Raw genomic sequence first — 8,885 nt, 5'->3', positions numbered from 1 at the left:
GAGAGGTATCGTTAAAAAAATCACTGCTCATTATGCATATGTGAAAGAAGGCAGATTTGAAATACTGGGGTCAATTTAATAAAACTTTCACAAGTGTAATTTTTATGTGTAGCTATTGTTTTCGGATCCTAAGACAATAGCTACACATAAAAATTACACTTGTAAAAGTTTTATCAAATTGACCCATGGTTGCGGCAACGACTCTACGTATATATCGTACAACGAACTCATTTTTCAAACAAATAGATTCGTTAATTAACGGAATCTACAGGTGTAAGCTTGACCTGTATAACACAGCAAGAACTCAGAGGGGTTACAACCGCACCTTCTTGTACCACGGATAAAAATGCGAGGGTTAAAGACTGACGTGAATTTATTTCTTCTTGAACAAATTATCTCGTGAAACATTAGTACGTGTACATTGGGGACAGGAAAGAATATTTATCAATGTAGGAGCGTAAGAGTGTGGGAAAACAGAGTTCTAGTCGTTGAGGAAGCAGATGTGATCAGTCATTATCATAGGACGGCAAGAGTATCGTCTACAGAGGCAGGGTACTGTTTCGGTACGTATTTCTACACCAGTGTTATATCTATCCCGTGATGCATGTCATAATGTCGAACTTTAAACCTGATGTTCAACTGAAAGAATACAGAATATAACGTATTTTTTATTCTACTCTTGGAGAATTATTTTAATAGTCATATTGTTGAAAGTAGTCACGTACTCATGAGACGACCTCATCTAGAAAGATAGACTGCAAAACAGTCCGTATTTTTGCGTATTCAAGTACGCGCGAGCAGTCAAACGAAAGGTCTGGAACGAGGCTGAAAACAGAGAGCGAGACTGGGGAGAGACGCTAAAAATACGGACTGTCCGTTTTGCATTCGTTATTTTCGTTCGAATTACCCGCTTCTCCCAGCCACGGGCAATTCCCATTGGCTAAATTTCGATGCAAGCTGTAAACAAGCTGTCAAGTAATGTTTTCAACAAGTCATTCGCGATATTCCGTACCGCGCGTGATGAATAGATTTCTAAAGCTTTCGCTGTAAAATGACGGATGTTGATTGCCTGGATTTGCTCGCGCAAGAACTGGGATCTGTTTTAGAATCGGAGCAGAGGGAAGCTTTGGAGATGCTGCTCAGGGGAAAGGATGTTTTCTGTGTCCTACCAACAGCCTTATTTGTCAGATGTTTGTTCATGCAAAGAGTTCTTCAAGTTCTGTGCAACGACCGACAGTCATTGTTATCTCGCCTGTGTAAAGAAGGGGGATCGGTAGAAAACACATGACTTTTACCTCATGCCAGAATAATTGTTTCTTTGTCTAGTAGATTACGCTTTGGAGGAAAACGTTTTGACTGGGCAAATGTGAATTTTGGCCGCTTATTAAATATATTTCATACTGAGGGGTCGTGACACGCATATTGATTTTCTCTGGTCGGCATGATTTGCCCACTGATGCAAGAGCATTTTCTTTTTTGGCCTCTTTAGAAATGTGAAGTTCTTCATTGCGACTGATTAAGGGTTTTAGGTTGTTTAATTTCTCCAAAGTGCCTCCTGGATTTGAATAATTCTGAGCCATTTTCTTTGTGTCCATGAATGTGACTTTTTCCTGCAAGGTTTAATTTTGTCACGCTGGGCCCAGCTCGTTAGCGATTTTAGCAGGATGTTTAAATTCTCACGGATAGTGATTTAGGTCGATTTACACAGCCAAATCACGAAGAAGTGGATTGGAATGAGGGTATTTACCCATTCTTTTCAATCGAAATAATTGTTCATTGTCAGTTGGCGTGTTCAGCTTTTCTCTAATTTGGGAAAGCATCGCAGCCCAGTTTCTAACCTTTGTTCCGTGGAGAGCAAACTCTTGTGGAGAAAGATTCTTCTTCCTCGAGGACAACGAAAAGTTCGTTTTTCAGTAGGTTGGCCAACTTTGGTAACGTTTCTCCTTTTCTGGTAGGCGCAACAAACACATTTTCCGAGCTTATCCATTCACTCATAAAATTGCCGAACTGTGTTTTGAAATTCTACTATTTATCCGAAGCGCTCGGCTCTTTTGGCTAACTCCCCCTTCGAGGAGCAGGCACAGGCTTTGTTGGCGTACTGCTACTTCCACTAATTTTTGATCCTCCACTTTATATACTACATTTCACAGAGATGCAATGCTAATGCCAGGTTTTTTTTTCTCTCGCCTCAGACGCCTTACGGGAGTGTGAGGCTCGCGCGCTTCGCGCTTAAGACTCTTACGCCACGCTTTACCGATTTCTTTACTGATTTTGAGAAAAAAGCCGATTGTTTTGCAGTCTACTGGAGAGAACATTTTTCTCACTTTCTCTCGGAGAAAGGCGTATAATACGGTCAAACATCAGTACTATGCAGTAAAATCTCAGTACCACCTTGTTCAGAGGGTCTCAATGGGGTTAACCGATAGGCGTAAAACGGCCAAAAATTTAGTCGATAGCCGTAAAAATTGAAAAATTTCAACCGTTAGCCGTAAATAGGGTAAAAAAGAGTTAACCGTAAAAGAAACTGTTCTCTAGATTTGCTACTTTTAATGAAGGTACTAAACTCACTTATGGTTGCGTTTTTTATTTCCCGGCTAGTGTGACTCCGTACGCACGTTAGGCGAAGCGCCTTTTAGGTGTTGACCAAGACCTGTAGGCTCCATTTCCGCCGCTCTCTTGGGGAACTAATTTTTTCCATAGCGAAAGTGTGGCTTCTTGCTGGGGATTAATATTTGCGATTTTCAGGAGGTCGTGCCCTCGAAACATTAGTGAAACAATACGCAGAGATGTCTCTGTTTGTAAAACACGTTGCCGATAAACAACATTTCCCTGTTTTTCTCTGACTCTACGGTAGACATTGCCATGCCTAATCCCTGTACGGCGTCTTCCCACGCAATCTCGGTCAAGGCATTTCGGTGGCGAACCCGCTCGGACCACGTGACCCGAAAAGCATTAGCCGCGCGGAATAATTAGGCCTACGGACAAGGCAACGGCAGACAGTCGTTCCGTACAGTCCTTTGCTATCATTAAAAACACTGGACTCGGTGATTTTGTTATTGGCCGTTTTCACACTAGAGCTAGAAATGGATTATCCGTCTGACTAGTCTCTGTACAGTCGCACCCTCCCCACAGACACCCCTTCTCCGACTTTTTCTGAGGGGAGGGGGTGGCTGTATACAGGCTATCTGGAACGGATAATCCCGTCTTCAAAAGTCAGGCGGATTGTTCATTCAAAATTAAAACTATTTCATTTTCAAATTAAGACGTATTACCTATCTGACACGGCGAATCATCAAACGGATAACCCGTCTCACACGAATAATCCGTCTCTAGTGTGAAAACGGCCATTAGTGTTATAATGAATGTCGCGCTCCGGCCTTGAGTTGGGCGTTCGCGTGTCTGCTTTTGCTTTTTCACAAAGATTATTTTTAAATTGACTATTGACATTTCTATGTGTAAGATAATATTAGAAGTGGAATACTTTATAAAAAGTACGATCTATCAAATATTAAAATCTTTCAAAAGAATAGCTTAATTCATCCCGAGATGATCCGAGGACCTTTATTGTGATTTAAAGATACAAAAAATACGGGTTAATTGATATTTAACTTTTTGAAACAAAAGAAGTTAATTGTTAACTTTTTTGTTAACCGTAACTGAAAAAAATTAACCGATAGCCGTAAAAGAGCCAAAATTTTAGCCGATAACCGTAAAAGCCACCACCCCATTGAGACCCCGGCTCTGTTCAATCCCGGATATCCTGATTTTAATCTTGAGAGGACAGTTTAAAAAAGAAAAAAATGTGAAATCGTTAAGAAATACTGCATTGTAACATAACCCCGAATGAAAGATTGTATAGTGTTCCTAGTCAGACATAGAGTTTGCTTAACAGCAAAAAAAGGCTGAAATTACCTCTAATTGTGCCTATTTTATCAATATTAGTTGTATTGTTTGTTTATCAGTTTTCTTAAAAATGCCGCGCACCTCAACTTGACCTCTAAACATCAACTTTGACATCTTACCTGGATGGCAACTTACTTATATTCTTTATTTTATTTTATTTCATTTTATTTACTTTCTATGAAAGACTCCCTTCTTATTTGAACATACCATTTTCAGTAAACAATATCGTGAGCTGGAATCCCTTGTATTGTCTAGAACGACCAGAGTGGAATGTTATTAATGCGTAGTTTCCGTTTACCAAAACTACCTTTCCCCTAAGTTTGCGCCCACAATATCTACCAAGTGTTCTGTCGTCATCTTCAATCCTCAAATAATCAGCCCTAGAAGGGAAAAATATGTTTTTTACTTTTCAAGGGCAGTTAAATTCATAGAAATAACCCTAGACTGCAAAAACAGTCCGTTTTTTTTGCGTATTCAAGTACGCGCGAGCAGTCAAACAAAAGGTGTGGAACGAGGCTGAAAAGTTTTTTCTCTCTCGCGGTTCGCGCGCGTAAGACTCTTACGCCACGCTTTACCGATTTCTTTACCGATTTTGAGGAAAAAACCGACTGTTTTGCAGTCTAAAATAACCCTAACCGCCAAGAGAACATAAAAGCCTTTTATGTTCCCCTGCCTCAACTAATTGCGTGTCGTGCTTTATGGTGGAGTTAAGGAAGCTCCAAACGTTTCTTTGGAATATCAAGCCGCCGATCAAATTCCTTCATTTTATGTTGCACTTGAGTCACTCCCGAGCAGTCGAATTGCCGCCGTCTACAAATGCCAATTAACGTTCAACAAGAGGCTTTTATGTTCTCTTGCTTTCGACCTACTTACAGATGACAAAGGCCTGTAAAAGGGATTTCACTCATCTCAACTCACGTAAAAGCCTTGAGGCGTGAAATCTTAATTTGGTTTTTTAAAAAGCTATGGCATTTTCCAGACCAAAAACCACATCATTGGTCAGATCTCGTTTTAACCAATGAGAAGTCTCTACACCTTTTGAGCCTATCTAAGAGCACCAGCAACGAACATTCGATTTTGGTAAATAATATTTTGAATTTTGTTCATTAGGCTGCGAAACAGCCGACTCCCAGCGCTCTCTGCCGCAAGGAACATTTCGAGAACCGTCTGCGCCGAAACAACAGAAATACCATACTGATGACGTAAGAGCTGTCACCTGGTCAATGACTAATGAATTCACTGTTTAGGCTGTATTTTAGGAAAATAAAAAATCGAAGAAATCGTAGAAATTATACTTTTTTCGGAAGAAATCTTTCACAAAATATCATGGTTTCTATATATGTTACTCTCATTCAATTTTTTATCCGATTTGGGACCCCATTTGGGAGGTGGTTTGACTCCACTTGATCTATCAGTGCGGAAAGGGGATCGTTAAAATCTTGTTATGGCGTTAAATTGTGCTTAATGTTGGCAGAAAACGCTGTGTTATGTCAAAGGAATTACGATGACTTTTTGTGTTATTTCTTTTATTTAATAATCACTCATTATTTCTTTCCAAATCAGCATTCAAAGTTTTGCTGATTTTCAGCCCTGAATTAAGCCGCGCAACGCGAGCAGTTAACATGCACCTCTAGTAACGTGCTCTGTGATTGGCTTGATTGTTTGACAGGGTTGCGTGGGTTGTAAGCCATCCGATTGGCTTATTCAGTATTTCGCCACGAGGTTGTAACATAAACCAGCCGCTCATTCCGCTCATTTCGACGTGCTCGATATCCTTCATCTTCGTCCTTTCGATTAATCGCATATCCAGGTTTATTCTCACCGCATTTGTTCATTGTCTCTTGTGCCAGGAGGTTCGCTAGTATTTTTTGTCGTTAATCTTGAATTCTTGCTAGTTGTACTATCCATTTCGCTTTGCAAGTGCCGTTTTCTTGACCTCTATTTGGTGTTTCTTCGCTTCACTTCGTTCGGCAAAAGTGTTGGTAACGTTGTTTTTTTTGTTCCTTGTCTGATCTGTTGGTTATCTTATTTGTTCCATTGCTTTCGTGCCAAAAGTAGTCATCGGCTCTGTTTTGCATTTTCTCGTTCTCCATTTCGTACCGTTTGTCCCTGCTATTCTATCTGTCTTTGTGTGTAAGCCACGTGTGTCAACATGCTGTCATGTAAGAGCACGAAAAGAGGTTTTGGTTCATGTCCGCAGTGCGGACATTCTTACTTTACTCGAAGGAAGCCTCCAAATTGCGAGGAATGTGGTTATGATCTTGGAGGAACAAACCAGCCGGCTCCCAAGAAACCAAAGCGGAACTGTCCGAGCGCCGTTTTGTTCGTGGGTTCGTCTCACTTTTCTTGTAAGACGAGCACGAAGGACGATCGTTGTTTCTCCATAAAGGAAGGGGAGAGTGTGTTTTGCTCGCAACAGCAGTGTATGGACGTGCGAGCGACAATTGTTTCGTCTGGACGTGCAGCAAACTTATCCTGCAAACATGCCGACCTTAGCAATAAAAGGGGGTGGTAGACTTTTACCTCATGCCAAAATGCTGCTTATTCCAATAAAATTGTTTTTATCTGCTGGGTAGATTATGCTCTGGAATTAGCCGCATGTTTCACACTGAGAGGTCATGACATACATATCGATTGACTGTAGTTATTGTTTTCTGGTCGACAGGATTTGCCCTCTGATGCAAGCGCATTTTCTTTGACCTCTTTTGAAGCGTAAAGCTTTTTTATTACGGCTGAATAAGGGTTCCAAACTCATAAGTGTCTTATGGATCTGAGTAACTAAGCGATTTTCTTTAGTCCGTGAGTGTAATGTTTTTCTGCAAAGCTGTATCACGCTGGGCCCAGCTCGTCAGTTTTCTTTGCAGAATGTTAAATATCACGGATAGTGACTCAGGGGCACCCAACGAGGATATAGTTCAAAACCACTTAACATAGCATTGTTAAACGTATTTTAGTATTCAAACGGTAGATATAGGCATATTTTTATCTCCTAAAAACTTTTCATCTGTTCGGATTTCCTAGCTGAAAGTCTAGTGATCCGAAAATTATAGGGATAAAAACTTACCTTCTCGAAAATTTCAGCCAGGAAAAGGCTTTCGAAAATTCTAGGTGGCCTTTTTTAGGGTCAAAATCCGTTAAAAATGGGTAATTATACCATTTTGTAGATGTTCGAAAATCCTAGAAGAGGCAGGCAAGCAAGAAATTTTACAACAAATGCTCCGAAAATTCTAGATCTCAAATCGTCTTCCGAACAGATATTTTCCCGAAAATTGCCGTTGGGTGCCCCTGGTGACTTAACAGATCCAAAATTATAAGAGTGAACTGCAGCTTAAACTGAAGCTAAATAAACTTACTATGGAGAATTGAATTGTGACTCAGTAAACTCCAGCTTAGTGATTTCTAAAGATAGTGTGAGTCTTTTGACTGGAGCGCGTAGTTCCTCCCTTGGTAATAGCTTTGAATAAGCTTAACAGTCTTTAAACTGTTTGTTATTGCCACAGTTGTTGATCATTCAAGGGACGCTTGCGTTGGTCCTGATGGTGTCCCCTGACGAAAAGGTTGCACTGTGCTTGGCTAGAAAATGATCAAATTGAGTTTGTACAAACAAAGTTCATTAGGTGGCTATTGGGAGAATTCTGTAGCTCAAATGCGTGCAGATCGGAGGTAGGCCGTTTCCCAATGCGAACGAAGACAAAGTGCAGAGCCATTAAATATTGGCTGAAATTTTGTGAGCCGGAGCACCAAAATAAACTCTCTGGAATAGCATTTACAGATCAAATTGGTCAAGAAAAAAAGGAACTTTGGCCCAGCAAATTAAAACGGCTATTAAATCTCGGCGCAGGTCTTGGCGACATATAGTCAGCGAAAACGAACACCCCCGCAACTATGAGCTATATACGACAGAGACTCTTAGACATAGAACAACAAACATGGATTAGTGAAATACACAATGATGAACGAAAGGACCCGCATCAAAAAAAAACTAAGAACTTTTAGGAAATTTAAACTTACCCACGACTACGAAAATTACCTCAGAAATGTAAGAAACATCAATCATTGAGTAGCAATCACAAAGCTAAGATTAAGCAACCACAAACTAACAATTGAAACTGAGCGATACGTTAAACCCTATCAACCACCAGATCAAAGAATCTGTCTATTATGTAAAACTGGATTAGAAGACGAGGAGCATTTTTTGATGAATTGCATAGCTTTTAGGGATCCTAGGAGAGAGCTGTTCAATACGTTAAAAAGGAAACTAATCTCTTTCTTGACTCTATGACTCCAAGCTCAGCTTTTGCAACGTTGATAAGGAGAGAAAACGCAAAAAATTGTGGCTAAATACGGATGTGATCGCTTCCGCGAAAGAGAAAGACGCGTTAAATATAACCTTGTCTAGTTGTATAAATTCTACAAATGTACACCTCTGTGATTATTGCAGTAAAATCTTTGTTATCGTTGTAAACACATGTGTCTGTAGGCGCTCTGTTAATAATAAAAATAAAAGTTAAATAAAAATTATCGAGTTTGAACTGTCAAACAACTCCTGAACATCTTTTACTCCTGCATTAAACCATGATTAATCCAGGATTAGTGCTAATCGGCCTTTTAGGAAGCGGGCCCTGTATTACCGTTAATTGGCCTAGTTTCACGGGAATCGGGCCCAGGAAGTCAATTTTCTCAAGCCCTTCATTGTTAAATTTTTTTATCAGTTGTGTTCTCTTTATTTTATCACTTTTGCTTTAGGAAGTCATACGGGTAAAGATGACAGGAGGTAAACGATTTGTGTTACAGAAAAGGGATACTAATATTGCAATTTCAACAAAAATGAATGAAAGTCATCCTTCTAACTGACAAGCTGCTCAGATTTCTTCAATTTTCCCACAAAAAGTGACGTCAATTTGTTCGACAAATGAGTGGCAGGGGCGCTGATATTTGCCCTTCACCTTAGTTATCTCCGCAGAAATCAGAAAAATAAGAGC

General features: G+C 40.1%; 1 pseudogene; it reads left to right on the top strand.

The window, feature by feature from the left end:
* Positions 1–1,051: 1,051 nt before the first annotated feature.
* On the top strand, positions 1,052–8,185 carry LOC140938041 (uncharacterized; annotated as a pseudogene).
* The last annotated feature ends 700 nt before the right edge of the window (positions 8,186–8,885 follow it).

Source organism: Porites lutea, chromosome 5 (genome assembly GCF_958299795.1).
Source record: "Porites lutea chromosome 5, jaPorLute2.1, whole genome shotgun sequence".
Lineage (NCBI taxonomy): Eukaryota > Metazoa > Cnidaria > Anthozoa > Scleractinia > Poritidae > Porites > Porites lutea.
The sequence above is the reverse complement of the archived record's forward strand: the minus strand, read 5'-3'. Positions and strand labels throughout refer to the sequence as shown.